The 14,633-nt window shown below is 46.9% G+C and overlaps 1 long non-coding RNA gene across 1 annotated transcript in view; it reads right to left on the reverse strand.

Annotated features, from left to right (window-relative positions):
* LOC144165661 (uncharacterized) overlaps positions 1-10,465 on the reverse strand; it is a 170,798-nt gene extending 160,333 nt beyond the window's left edge. The window contains exon 1 of the long non-coding RNA XR_013321472.1: positions 10,337-10,465. This is a non-coding gene — a long non-coding RNA (uncharacterized LOC144165661). The remainder of the gene's footprint in view (positions 1-10,336) is intronic.
* Positions 10,466-14,633: the final 4,168 nt, after the last annotated feature.

Here is a 14,633-nt window from a genome sequence, read left to right on the forward strand (position 1 = left end):
CTAGGCGTAGATCTGAAAAAAGCCTTCGATACCGTCTTGCATGCCCAGATACTCAATTCCATCTGGGACCTGCGCCTTGGCCAGAACTTTCATGCGTGTATCAGCTCGTTTTTGATAAATAGAAAGGCCACACTAAAGATTTGGGGACCTCAGGTCAAAGCCCATCGAGCTGGGTACGAGGGCGACGCCGCAGGGTTCGGTTGTATCACCGCCCCTGTTTAATATTGCCAGTGTAACTTGTCTCAGAGACTCTCGGAGGTCAAGGGCATCAAACACACACATTACGCTGACGACATTACCGTATGGTGCGTCGGAGGCTACGAGGGTAGGGTAGAGGAAGCACTTCAGGAAGCGCTAGATCGCACAGAGGCTCTCCTCGCTGGGACGGGGCCTCGCCTTTCCTGCAGCAAGTAGGACCTCCTATTGTACAGACCTAGTAGAAGAAAGGTTAAGCCGAAGGGCTGGGTCGCACTGTCAGAGCTGAACCTTGCGCTCCCCAAGAGCGAGGGACACCCCATTCCCAGAGTTAAGGTTCTCTGGGTTTTCAGTATGCTCATCGAGTCGAACGGTTTTAACAGGCACAACGCCTCCAAAATCACCGCTAAGACTTATGGCATGATACGGTTAATTACTCGGGTCTCGAACAGTCGAGGAGGTGTCAAGAAGGACAATCTCTTAAGGCTCTTCCATGAACTCTTAATAAGACACATCACGGACGTGGCGGCCATGCACTGCTGGCAGAATCACGAAAAGGCTGAGCTCAATTTGCGAATTCGTTAAAGCATCAAGTGCATGCTAGGTATCCCGATGAATGCCAGCACAGAGAGGCTCATGCAGCTCGGGGTGCATAACACTTTAGAGGAAATCATCAAAGGCCAGCACACAGCTCAGACTGCCAGGTTGTTTTCTTCGCCCGCTGGCAGGGGGATTCTGGCGGTTCTGTACTGTAATTCATCCCTAGAGGAGGAGCACAAGGTTGGCCTTACTAAGGAGCAGAGAGCTGCTATAACTATCTCACCGTTTCCCCGCAACGTGCACCCGTAGCGCAATGCAGGCAGACGAAGGCCCAGAAGCGAGGCCCTACTAAAACAAGTTCGCGACGACCCGCACTCCGCGTGTTTTGTGGACTCCGAGCAGTACCGCCGATCGGCTAACATCTCGGCAGTTATGGTGGATCACAGTGGCACAGTTCTCAATTCTGCGTCTTTTACGAAAACCACCCCGCTAGAGCCGAGCAGGCCGCGGTGGCTCTTGCTTTACTTGACGACATCCGGCATCGCATTTACACCGATTCCTGCGCGGCCGTTAGTCCCTTTGCATCAGGTTCAGTTTCGGCCGAGGTAGCTCACATCCTAGGAAATAAGGTCATTTCCTTACACACCATCACCTGGTTTCCCGCTCACCTAGGGTCGCACTTGTCCTGTTTAACTAACCTCAATGAGGTAGCCGTAGGGGGCAGCGATGGCAGCGATGGCGTAGAGGTAGAACACCCGCCTTGCGTGCAGAAGGACCGTGGTTCGAATCCCGTTGCCGGACAATTCCCACCGGATTAAAAAAAAGAAAAAAAACGCGTATTGATGGAATTGCACAAAGCGGCTTGGGGTGCGGCCTGACCCCGGCGACCATTGCCGGTAATGCACTCCCTCACCAGAGCAGGATTGGCCACCCTGGTGTAGTACCGGCCACAACCTCCCATGAATACGCAAACTAACCCTCGGCCCTCAGTCCCCAGCGGCTGCGAAGCAACTGACCAGGGCGGCGGTCAGACCTGTGACGCAGCAGAGGTTGCTAAGAATCACTGGATCCGGACAGGCCGCCAATGGAATCTGAACCTGGCAACGTTTAACGCGCGAACCTTATCTAGCGAAGCAAGTCTCGAGGTGTTGTTCGAGGAATTAGAGGGCATTAAATGGGATGTAATAGGGCTTAGCGAGGTTAGGAGGGCTAGCGAAGCCTTCACGGTGCTGAAAAATGGACACGTCTTATGTTACCGTGGTCTAGAGGACAGAAGAGAACTGGGAGTGGGATTTCTAGTCAATAAAAGCATAGCTGGCAACATAGACGAATACTACAGCATTAACGAAAGGGTAGCTGCTCTTGTAATTAGGCTCAATAAGAGGTACAAGCTCAAGGTGGTGCAGGGCTACGCGCCCACATCCAGCCACGACGACCAAGTAGTGGAACGCTTCTATGAAGATGTGGAATCGGCAATGGCTAAAGTAAAAACGCAGTATACTGTAGTTATGGGGGACTTCAATGCTAAAGTAGGCAAGAATCAGGCTGGAGACAAGGCAGTTGGGAACTATGGTCTGGGCTGTAGAAATAGCAGGGGGGACCTACTAGTTGAGTTTGCAGAACGGAATAACCTACGCATAATGAATACCTTCTTCTGTAAACGGGAGAGTCGGAAGTGGACCTGGAGGAGCCCGAATGGGGAGCACAAAAATGAAATAGACTTCATATTATGCGATAACCCTGGCGTCGTGCAGGATGTGGAAGTGCTCGGAAGGGTAAGGTGTAGTGACCACCGTATGGTAAGATCTCGAATTAGGTTAGAGTTGAGGAGGGACCGCGACAAGCTAGTACGAAAGAAGCCGATAAATGAGCAAACAGTAAGACGTAAAGTAGAAGAATTCAGGATCGCGCTGCAGAACCGATATTCCGCCCTTAACGAGGAAGCCGAGCTTACGACGCAGGAAGCCAGCGACAACATTACACGCATTCTCACGGAGTGTGCAGTAGAAGTCGGGGGCACTATGGCTAGACAGGATACTGGTAAACTTTCACAGGAGACGAGAGATCTAATCAGGAAACGGCAAACCATGAGAATCTCTACCGCAGCTGACAGAATAGAACTAGCAGAGCTCTCGAAGTTAATCAATAAGCGCAAGACAGCTGACATACGGAAGTATATTATGGAGAGGATCGAATATGCTGTAAAGAACGGAGGTAGCCTGAAAGCAGCAAAGAGACGTCTTGGCGTGGGGAAAAATCAGATGTATGCACTTAAGGATAAGGAAGGCAATGTCATCACAAATAGGGATAAAATAGTCACAGTGGCCGAGGAGTTCTATAGGGATCTGTACAGTAGCCGGGACATACAGGATAATGCCGAACGAGACAGTAGTTCAGAGGAGATAGACATCCCACAAGTAACGACCGAAGAAGTAAGGAAGGCTTTGAAAGAAATGAAAGGGGGCAAAGAACCTGGTGAGGATCAGATAACAGCAGACCTCTTGAAGGATGGCGGAGAAATTGTACTTGAAAAACTGGCAAACCTGTATACGCAATGCCTAATGACCGCAATGGTACCGGAATCTTGGAAGAACGCGAACATCATCCTAATCCATAAGAAAGGCGACATGAAGGACTTGAAAAACTACAGGCCGATCAGCTTACTGTCAGTCGTCTACAAGGTATTTACCAAGGTAATCGCTAACCGAATCTCTGCAACCTTAGATTTCAGTCAACCTAAAGAACAAGCAGGGTTCCGTAAAGGTTATTCAACAATGGACCATATTCACACGATCAATCAGGTGATAGAGAAGTTCGCTGAGTATACTCAACCCCTATATATAGCCTTCATAGATTATGAGAAAGCATTTGACTCGGTCGAAACCTGAGCAGTCATTCAGGCATTACGGAACCAGGGGGTTGATGAGCATTATGTAAGAATACTAGAGGATATCTATAATGGGTCTACAGCTACTATCATCCTCCATAAGGAGAGCAGTAAAATACCTATAAGGAAGGGTGTCAGACAAGGAGACACAATCTCTCCAATGTTATTCACAGCATGCTTACAAGAAGTATTCAGAACGTTGTATTGGGAACAGGTGGGAGTAAGGGTTAATGGAGAATACCTCAGTAACCTCGGATTTGCTGATGACGTTGCCTTGCTAAGTAACTCGGGGGACGAATTGCAAAGCATGCTTTCCGCACTAGGCGAACAGAGTAGAACCGTTGGCCTGAAAATTAATATGCAGAAAACTAAAGTAATGATCAATAACCTCGGGACAGTACAGCAGTTTGAGATAGATGGCGAGGCAGTGGAAGTGGTAAGCGAATATATATACTTAGGCCAAGTTGTGACCCCAGATCCCAACCATGATGCAGAGATAATTAGAAGGATCAGAATGGGGTGGGGTGCATATGGCAGACATTATCAGATAATGAATAGCAGCCTACCATTGTCGTTGAAGAAGAAAGTGTATGACAGCTGCATCTTACCGGTACTCACCTACGGGGCAGAAACTTGGAGGCTCACTAAGAGGGTTCAACTTAAATTGAGAACGACTCAGCGGGCAATGGAGCGGAAAATGATAGGTGTAACATTAAGGGACAAGAAGAGAGCGGAGTGGGTCAGGGAGCAAACTGGTGTTAAAGACATATTAGTAGAAATTAAGAAGAAGAAATGGACGTGGGCAGGGCATGTAATGCGAAGGCAAGATAACCGCTGGTCATTAAGGGTAACAGAGTGGATCCCTAGAGAAGGCAAGCGCTGCAGGGGGCGGCAGAAAGTTAGATGGGCAGATGAGATCAAGAAGTTTGCGGGGATAAATTGGTCACAGTTGGCACAGGACCGAGGTAATTGGAGAATAATGGGAGAGGCCTTTGCCCTGCAGTGGGCGTAGACAGGCTGGTGATGATGATGAATGAGGTAGCCCACACGCGCGCGCACGAGATAACCTACCTGGCCGGTTCGGACGGAGGCAGCTCCTCGGGGATTGGTTGGGAGGTCTTCAGAGACACTTTAATCACTTTCAACGAGGGTATTGAGCATTATAAGCTGGGGATGCGAACGTTTCTTCTTCCGCACGAGAACCTCTCCAGGCCGGAGGCAGCCACGCTCATAAAGTTGCAGACCAGGTCTAATCCTAGTCTATCCACACTCAGCTTCTACACGGACACTTTTGAACCAGACTGCACGGATTGTGGCGAATGTTGCAATTTAGATCATATGCTCTGGTGGTGTCCCTCACTTCGGGGCCCTCAACGCATTACGGAGGAAGGGGGGCGCTCCAACTTGGGGAGTCCCGATCTATTATACCATTTAAGGGCCGTCCAGAGGGCCCATGACGCGGCGGTGAGGCTCGGCCTCCCTGCCCCCACTTGGGAGCGGCCCGCCGCGCTGCCGCACCAACGGTGGCGGTGCTCCTCAGGACCTTCAATAAAGTTCATTTTCTGTCTGTCTGTCTGTGACGTTTTTTCCAGATTAGTTGTAAATTGGAAACTCGTCAGACGTATTACCCGAGTTCGGAACACGATGAACAGCGTGATGTGTGAAAAAATGACATTACAGACGGTCTCATCTGCACGTCAATGTGTTTGTTTGTTTCTGTCTACCATATTAGAAGTAATTTCTTTTTAATTTCCAAGTTTCGGTAAAAAAATTTACTAATCTTCGGGTTCGAATGTTTCTGCAAATATCCGAGTTTTTATCCATAAGTGAAATACCAACCATCCAGGTGCATCAGGAGAGGAACTGCCGGCGATATAATAACAGGGAAGACCATAGAATGATTCCCAGAATTCAACTTCTCAAACCAAATTATCTAGAGCCTGGAGGTTCACAATGATTATGTTTCGCTGTCCCCAGCGCCTCTTGATCGTCTTAGTAGTCGTGAGATTTCAACGTGTAGCACTGCAGCAGGGCCATTTTCATATTTTTGCACAGTAATACGTCATCAGTGGTCCTACGGGTAATTGTCGTCAGCGCCTCTCTGGTAAAGCAAATTTTCCAGCACACGGCCTACATTTTTTGGGTCAGCCATTCGCAGTTGCTAGATATGTAAAACGGTGCGGGAACCCATGAACGTCCTCGCGCTTGTAGTCGTAGAAGGGTAGAAACTTTAGAGTATAAACTATGGGCCTTGAAAACGCAGCCTAACTCCTATCAGTTACCCACACTCATTTTGCATGTCGTCTTGAAATCTCCGTCTAAAATAAAACAAGGCTCTATCCGTTCGTGTCATGTCAATACGCTATGTGGTGGGCTTCCTGAACTATTCTATGTCCTATGTGGAGCCCATTTCCTTACAATCCTAACAGCGCCCAGCGTGTGGTTAGACTCCCCAAATCTTTGCAAGAACTCCAAATTGTGAGTAGATGATTGATTGTAAGGTTTAACGCGCCGACGCAACGCAGGCGATGAGGCGCGCCATAGTGGAGGGCTCCGGGTTAATTTTGACCACCCGGGGATCTCTACCGTGCGCCGAAATCTCGTACACACGGGCGTTTCTGCTTTTCGCCTCCATCAGAAAAGCGACCGCCACGGCGGGGAATTGAACCCGCGACCTCGTGCTCAGCAGCGCAACGCCTTAGCCACTGAGCCACCGCGGCGGGTCCAAATTGTGAGTACATGACAGTGTATTCTCCTGTGGTGAAAGCTCTAACGCAAAATTGAGGTAGGCTGGCTCCAAGAAAACGAAATTGGATGCACAAACACTAACAGAGTATATCCAAAAAAATTCCAGTGGCTTAGCTCGGCTATGCCAGGGTATACGTAGCGTGAGGTAAAGTTCAGCCGGTTATTCATAGGTTTCCTGGTTGTTTAGATTTAGCTAATTATCGTGCTTACCACAGTTAAAAGGATTTGCATTCCAATCCAATCCAATCCAGTCGAGTCGAGTCGAGTCGAATCGAGTCCAGCCCACTCCGATCCAATGCAATCCAATACAGTCCTGTCTGGTCCAGTCCAGTCCAGTCCAGTCACTGCTCCTCACAACTGCGCAGCACGGCTCTCCAGGAGCAATGGAAAACGGTTATCAAGCGGCTCCGGAACAGCGTCAGAATTGCCTACTCTGCAACGGAGGCGCACAGCTGGGCACGCGCCGGTGCCAGTGCGTCTGACTCAGCTATGACGTCACTGCTATGGAATGCTCGGACGGCGAATGTGCAGACCCAATTCTCAACACACTCGTACTCCAATTGGATTGGAATTTCGATCCAATACAATACATTCGTATTTATTTCAATCCAATCCAAATCCAATCGAATATAATCGAATCCGATCTAATCCAATCTAATTCAGTGGTCCCCGTGCTTCCGCAGCACGGGCTTTCAAGTTCTATTCGAGGCTGCTCAACCTCGGCCAGCGTTGCTTCCGCTACAGACATTACTGGACGTAGAGGCAAACAAAAGAAACCATAAGCAAAAATTACATACGTGAAAGCACAAGAAGGAATCCCCATCCCACTGAATGGATCATCAAGGCCAGATTACTATGGTCATGTCGGGCGTGCTCGGGGTACCCATAAAGACCGACCAACTGTTAGCGTGGCCGCTTATGAAGCGTTTCTGTCGCCGCCCCGTCGCCATGGGCGACTTGTCTACTGGCGAGTCGATAAAAGGTTGACACCGTTCCCCTTTGGGTGACCCTTGGGCTAGTTAGCTTTATATCCTCCTTTAGAGACGCAACAGAGGAGCGAGTGACGGGGGTCGTGTTTTAAGGATGACTTACGGGGGCGGCCGCCGAGGAACGCTGGTCATGGAGGAAGAAAAGTTAGGATATGGCATGACGTCACGCAGCCAGCCTTCGCAAGCCTACCTCCGTGGACACCGCTGCCCCTGATGTTTCTGTTTCGAGGACAGTGGGAGTAGGCTCAGCACGTGAACCACAACATTTTTGTTTCTTGTAGCTTCATGCCTGCGGCTGTTTGGTTGTAGGTAGCTTTTAGCCGGCCTATTTATTTTCGTGGGCTCGACGCTCTCTTGTGCGCGCGGGCGTACGTGCGAGCGTGCGCATGATTTGCTATCTATTTTATTTGTTTCACAAAAGAATACAGTGGAGTTATCTCTACTGGCCAAAGTGGTCTAGGATAAGGTACTTTGTCGTAGAAACCAGCCTGTGCGCTCAGCTGTTAGCGGCTCGGCGGCGGTGCGTGGCGGTCAATACATCTTACCGCGCGCTGTCATATGACAGAGTCACCTGCAATGTGACGTCTTTGCCTGCTTTGATTTCACGGTTTGTAGCTAGGCTTCCCGCTTCCGATGTGGCTCCATCTTCTCACTATGTCTTCCTCCACGACACTGGTTGATCATACATGGCGGCTCGTGCAAACGATCCTGAGCAGCCATTCGCGCGCAAAATGACTAGTCTGGCTTGTTGGACGCAATGTCGACTGTGCGAACCTTACCTTCGCTGGTGTCCGCCCGGGTATCTGGCAGCAACTGGAATTAGCTTTTCTCGGGACCAGATTGCGATTACCACTACTGGACGATTTCCCTGCTCTTTAGCAACTACCAAAAGCAACCAGTAGGCGTGAGCCCTTTGTTGCGTTGCTAAGGCGTCGTTGGGCACCCTTCCTGCATGTCACCTTCACGTTCTCTCTTTCAGAGCCTTTTGTCTAGATCACGCCAACTCTTTTTACCAATGCAGAGTATACTGCACGCTTCAGCATAGAAGGTGCTCTTGGCGGAGAATTTGTTGTGACAAGGCGTCGAAAGCGCAGGGAGCGTTGTGTACAGTGAATTGTCTAGCGAAGAAAATGCAAGTGCCATTCAAAGGTGCAGCGTAGCGGGAAGAGGGTGAGTGGGCGCCAAGCGCATATTGGCGGAGTAAAGGAGAGAAAAGTGGCTCAATTCAAGAGAGCGTTCCCAACAGGTAGTTTAGAGGAGCGCGCAGATATAAATGAGCGAACTTGGCTGTCTTTTCTCGGTTGTTCTGAAAATATGTACAGTTGCGTGCTTTTTGGAAGAAGATGGCCGTTGGTAGCGCTAGTGAGAGGTAGCGCGTAAACGAGGATAAATCTGCTGGCTTTGAGTAGTTGTATGAATTATTGATTTGCGATTTGTGAACGCGAGGCAGCTTCGCTCTTGACGTCATAAATCGCGAGTTTAGGACAGTGAAACTGAGCTAAATATTTTATTTATTTTTGCCGCACAATTTATGCCGCTTGTCCTTCTTGGCTTCTTGGCTCCACCTTCACACTAACGTAAGAGCAAACATAGAATAAAACACTTCCCATCTTAGTTTAAGGATATGATAGTGACAAAAATAGGGATAGGTAATACTGACTGTAGAAAAAGCACAATCGCTCGAAAATGAGTGGCAGGCAAAGAGACATCTGACTGATATTTAGAGAGACCTAATACTCCCCATTCTAATACGTTTTATTTACTGTTCGTCTCCAACACTAAAAACCCAACATGCACTTTCACAAAAGACATGCCTTAGAAAGTATGCCAAAAACAAAATAACTTTCATTAGGTTAGGGTTCAATAGTCTGGGCGGAGCTCCAGACTTTGTTTTTTACTCCACTGATGTGTGTGAGCGTGTTTGTGTGTGTTTGTGCTATTGCTATTACTATTATTATCTATTAGCCTCTCTCCTTTGCCTGTCGGGTCTATCTCTGACATCGCCTTCTTCCGCTCCCCCCACCAGCAGCCGTTGCGGGGGCTAGACCTAGGTATAATAATAATGCCTGTAGGTTGGCCTTCCTTTTAACTTTCCAGACAATAAATTGCAATTGAGCTCTCAGAGGTTCTTATGAACGGTTACAGATCACTGAGTTCGTACGTCCCGCTGCAGGCAAATGTATTCGCTGTTTTAGGGTGTATAAAATGTAAATCCATGCCGATACACCGGCTGAATCTTGTACCTTTTTTGTTGTTGTTGTTTATTGAAAAAACAATGTTGAATAGTGATTTGTCTTGGTGCGAAGTTGAGAGGCAGCACTGAAATCCACCTGACTGGGCCTTTGACACCAGACAGTACACGCAGCAGACAACAAGAGCGCAACATACTGCAAAACACATTTAAAAGTCTCGAACGCTCAAAACACGCTATATCAAACATTACAATAAATAAAATATGGAATGTTCAAACGTGGATTGCAAATTATCAAGCGCATACAATAAAAACATATACAGAGTATCAAACAGGATTCGGCAATACAGGTGAAAATGACATAATTTGTGCGCTACGCTGTTCTACGTCATTCTTTCCTTGTAAGAGGTTTTCCAATTACTTATCACAGCAAAGACACTGATTGCTAGAATCAAACATTTTCTTGTAATAATTTCTATTTGAGATACGCGGTTTCACAATTTCTTTTGGTGGCTTCAATCACTTTGTAATCTAGCACCTAAGTTTATCTTTTACTCGTTACATACGCTCGGTCCTTGATCAATATTTATTATTTGATCTTCACCCTGTCACAAAATTGTATTCCAGAACTGTAGAATAGTCCCACATTTTCAATCTAGTTGTTTCGCCTGCGTGGCCAACAATACATACCAGCTAAGATAGCGCTTCAAAACACAGCTACATTTGCTACAGTTTTAAATGCAGCAGGTTCGGAGGTTCGGAAGTAAAGACAAATTTTCGTCATACCTTATACAGGTCGTCAAATGGAATATCAGCTATGCATACCTTACTCATAATGGCAAAATATATGGCAATCTGAAGCTGCTGCATGATGTCCCGCAAATTTGTAGCAAGGCCGGACTCACTGGGTAAACGTATTCATTTGCTGCTACATATATGCGTATATCTATATATATATATATACTTTTAAACTGAAAGTCTCTCACCTTTTTTCTCTTCTCCATAACAATTGTATTGTTGTTAGCTGATATTTTTGAAGGAAACACAAAGAACCTCTACACAATGGCGTTTGAAAACCCGGCATCAAACGTCAAAATATTCCACGGAACACGAGTGGTTGCAATTCCAAGGGCCGCTCTCAGAATGATAGATTACAACAGTTAAAGCTCATTTGTTTATATTCAATGTTGACCGAATTAAAACTACTGAGTGGCAGTGCCTTTTGGACTGAGTTTATTTGATGATCAAAGTGTTCAGCTGAGTACTCCACCGAACGAAACTATTTCCTTGAATGCGTGCTCTGGAAAGTTACGGTCCGACCAGTATACGAAAAGTTCGTTCAGACCGGTAGCTTTTTATAGTGTTGAGCATTTTTTCAGATATGCCGTAAGCTTTGAGGTAACGCCGCATGCCGTATCTCTATGCAGTATCGTATGCCCCTTCAGGACAAAGAAAATAGACATGCAGTGCTGCCTTTGGAAAAAAACATCCTTACACACGATTGCAAAGCTACAAGCTGGTCGGTTGCACATCTCACCGCCAGGAAGCCCGCCTTGCAGTTGTTGAGAATGCCATGGTATTCTAAGAAGTAAGTCTGTCTTCTATTCACTATTTCTTCGAACAGCCGGTAGCTTGCAGGACAGGAGGCATCTTTCTTGTGTTTTAGTGATGGCACCACTATTGCCGCTTAGAAATCCATTGGGAAACGTCTGGCACACTACTTCTTATTAATTAAAAACATGAGTGTTTAGAGTGTGGCTGTGTGTAGGTGCCTAAACAATGAATAAGTGAATGGTGTGCACCCGGTGCTAGAGCTGCAAGTCGCCAAGGCAACGTCATGCTCGTGGAGCGAAAACGGACATTTCTGAGAGTCTTGTGACGAATAATTTATGTCCCTACTGGACTTGTGCTCGGCAGGCGATTTAAACCTCGTAAATGTGTCTGTGGAGATTGAAGAGCTTCACACAAGTTCTCAAATTGCCAGCCAGTGTGTTTGTCTAGTCTTTTAGTGCGCCACCCGTGGTGCTCACTAGAAGTAAATTGTTCGTTTTCTGTCCTTTTAATTTTTTTATTCTGTTGAACACTTTGCGCGTGTTTGTGTAAGAAGCAAATAATTATTAAAAAGCCCTCCCACGTTGATTTTTTTGCTACTCGGAGCATACGCCTTCCGACTGCCTCGGCATGGCTTAAAACCAATGAGGTTCTCTGTGCTTGGGTCCCTGCGAAGGTTACTGTAGGCCTTGAATTGCGCTTTGCGCGCATGTCAACACTATTAATTCAACCGGGGCTTCTGGGATTTTGTGAAGCCCCGAAGGTCCGCCAGATCGAACTCTTCGCAGCATCAACAATGCGGATGACAACAATTCTTAAAGCTTAGTTGCTCTGTAAGTGTTATGGACGTGTATAGGAGTTCTGACTTTTGCCTAAACACCACACAGTCGGCGAGAGTTCCTTTTAACATATTCTGGTACATTAAACTGCCACACTCAGTCTATCTAAACACTTAGTATCAGAAAACTGGTCACTTAATTAGGGGATGAAGCCCATATTCCACTTGAAGGAAGGGAAGAGAACGCCAGAACCGATTGTTGAATCGATGTACGAGAAAGTGCTGTGTGGTGCGCTGTAGTATGTTGGTTTCTTTTATTCAGACAGAAACACTGCAGATGACAGTAAGAATCTCTCAAATAACCGGCCCGGCTATCTTCGCGTTCAGAACCACAAAGCTTACCATGGGCATTGAATGTTTTAACTGATAAATAAACATTAAAATGGTCAGCAGGATAGGTAAAAGTATAAGGAAATGGATTTTGCAAGTATTGTTTCCCACCTAGACTAATAGACGTAGAAAAACCGCATTTTGCACGTATTGTTATTAACCTATTGGAAATTATTACATGTACAAGGACCGCCTAATTGTTGTACTGAAAGGAAGAAATGGAAACAGAATAGATTGCTGTACAGCAATCGCTACACCACCAGAGGAGTGAGAACAGTTGCCCCTATCTTTCCTAGACAAAACTTAGTGATTCAGTGAGTTTCTTTTGCATATAAGTTTGTTTTCTGGAGGCCCAGGATGTGATCAGGAATTTAATATATTATCTAGATTTTTTATAGCGCCCCGGCAGTTCTACCCTGTAATGCTTAGTATTGCCATACGTGTTGTTATACAAATTACAGGATGTACGTTGCTGCATATATTAATGGTTTCAGTTATGTCACTGAGATTTTTTTGGGAACAGGGATACGCGGCGCTCGTTTCTTGACGTGGCCGACGTTGCCATGCTGCTCGATTGACTGGAAGGCTAACCGAGCTAGCGTGGCCGTTACGTCCATCTCTACGTCTGACGGCAAAAAAGTAAATGGAGGATCTGTCTTCTTTTGCTACGCACGTTTGAGAATGCCAGTAATGTTTAGCGTTCGTCCCAATTGCGGCTCCACCGGCAATGTGGGTGTGGAAGTACATGTAGGGTCTCCCACGTCCATGCTTACTTTGCCCTTATGTAGCAGTGCAGCAGTACCAGAAGAAAGCCATGTCCACCTATGGCGTTCGTTGCCACCCCAGCTACTGTGGAGTCTACTGGCAGTAGAGCAACACTCTTAGCGGCCGAGGCCAGCGCAGTCTGGGCGAGGACGGGACCGGGTCGGCATCGCTGCACTGGGTCGCCACCGAAATCTGTCAACCCCCCACTACCCCCCGGGCGCGCAATGTCAGCGTGGCTTCCTGAATTAGGCATTGAATGTTGTTTCTGAGCTTCTGGATACCAAAGGTTTCCCGTAACTTTAAGTTCATAATCCCTTTCTCATATTTGAAGTTGCCAAATGAACGGAAATACGCAGGGGCCCACCGAATATGCAACACCAAAATTGCGTGTTGTTGCACTTGCATGTCTTGTGTTCGCGCTTTGAGCTCTTCGCGCGCCTGTCTCGCCTCCGCAGTTGCTACTATTACCATAGGCGTGATATCTGATCCAACGCCGGGGGTTTAGGATGTACTGTCTACCTGGCAGTTACGGAAGCCTGCTTTGACTTATTCTGGTACAGTACTACAAATGAAGTCAAAATATTATATTTGGTTGTAGTTTATTTCGATTGCACCTTTTTGCGATGAATGTAACGGCAGTCACGCCTTGCTCGCGCAAGCCTTCAAGCATGCACGCTTCAGTTTAATTGATCAGTTCACATTCGGAGATGACACTTTGGCAGCTGGTAAATGTCTGGCAATGTGTTACAGTGATCTGTAAGTCACCTTTGTTTGTTTGATTTAGAATGTTAGTAGACTGCTCTTTATATTTTCCATCTAAAAATGTCTCTAGATGTAACTTTCCTTGTCTAATAGTTTATATCGGTCACACCTTCAATAAACTGATATGTGTCTTCCCTAACTTTGGAGAGACTGGCGTTAATCTATTGCCCTCGTTTTGGTTAGTTAACCCGGTGTTCGTGAGGTGATCAGCTTGTGTGATAAACGCGGTACACTGGCTCAATGGCTATCGCGTTCCCCTGCTGTGCGAAAGATGGAGGCTAAAGTCGGTCGTGGAAGCAGTTTTTCTTATAGAGAACAATAACATACCTCGGTGTTGATATTTAGGCGTACGTTAAAGATTACCAGGTTCTCTAAATTATTCCAGAGTATTCCACCATCCGCACTCAAATTCCCAGGTATTTATGGCCGCGAACCTTGTATGAATGTAATTATTTATTGTTTGTTTTTACTGCCGGGCCACGCCCGGCTGTGATATCTGCGTTCCAAAAGAAGCGCGTCTCACATTCTTTAGTTTTATGCCGCAGGGGCTATCACATTGAGATAAGCAGACTGTTTCGCCCTAACGCCACTAGCCCAGAATAAGCTTCTGTGATCTACAATGTTCTGGATGTGAATCGACGTTTCCAGAAACACTTGTGCCGAAAGGTAAAAGCCTGCAGATCAGACGCCTTGGCAGTCATTCAGTGACAGTCGCCTGTGCTAGTCACTTGGTTGACCGCTGCTTCGCCGCCTCTGTATTCTTTTGAGTTGTTAGGGGAGCACAAGTTCGCTCCAAGAAACTTGTTTCTCCTTCAAGACAACTGCGTCGTCCTTGAT

Source organism: Haemaphysalis longicornis, unplaced genomic scaffold (genome assembly GCF_048455015.1).
Source record: "Haemaphysalis longicornis isolate Haplotype H1 unplaced genomic scaffold, Haemaphysalis longicornis Haplotype H1 scaffold_141, whole genome shotgun sequence".
Lineage (NCBI taxonomy): Eukaryota > Metazoa > Arthropoda > Arachnida > Ixodida > Ixodidae > Haemaphysalis > Haemaphysalis longicornis.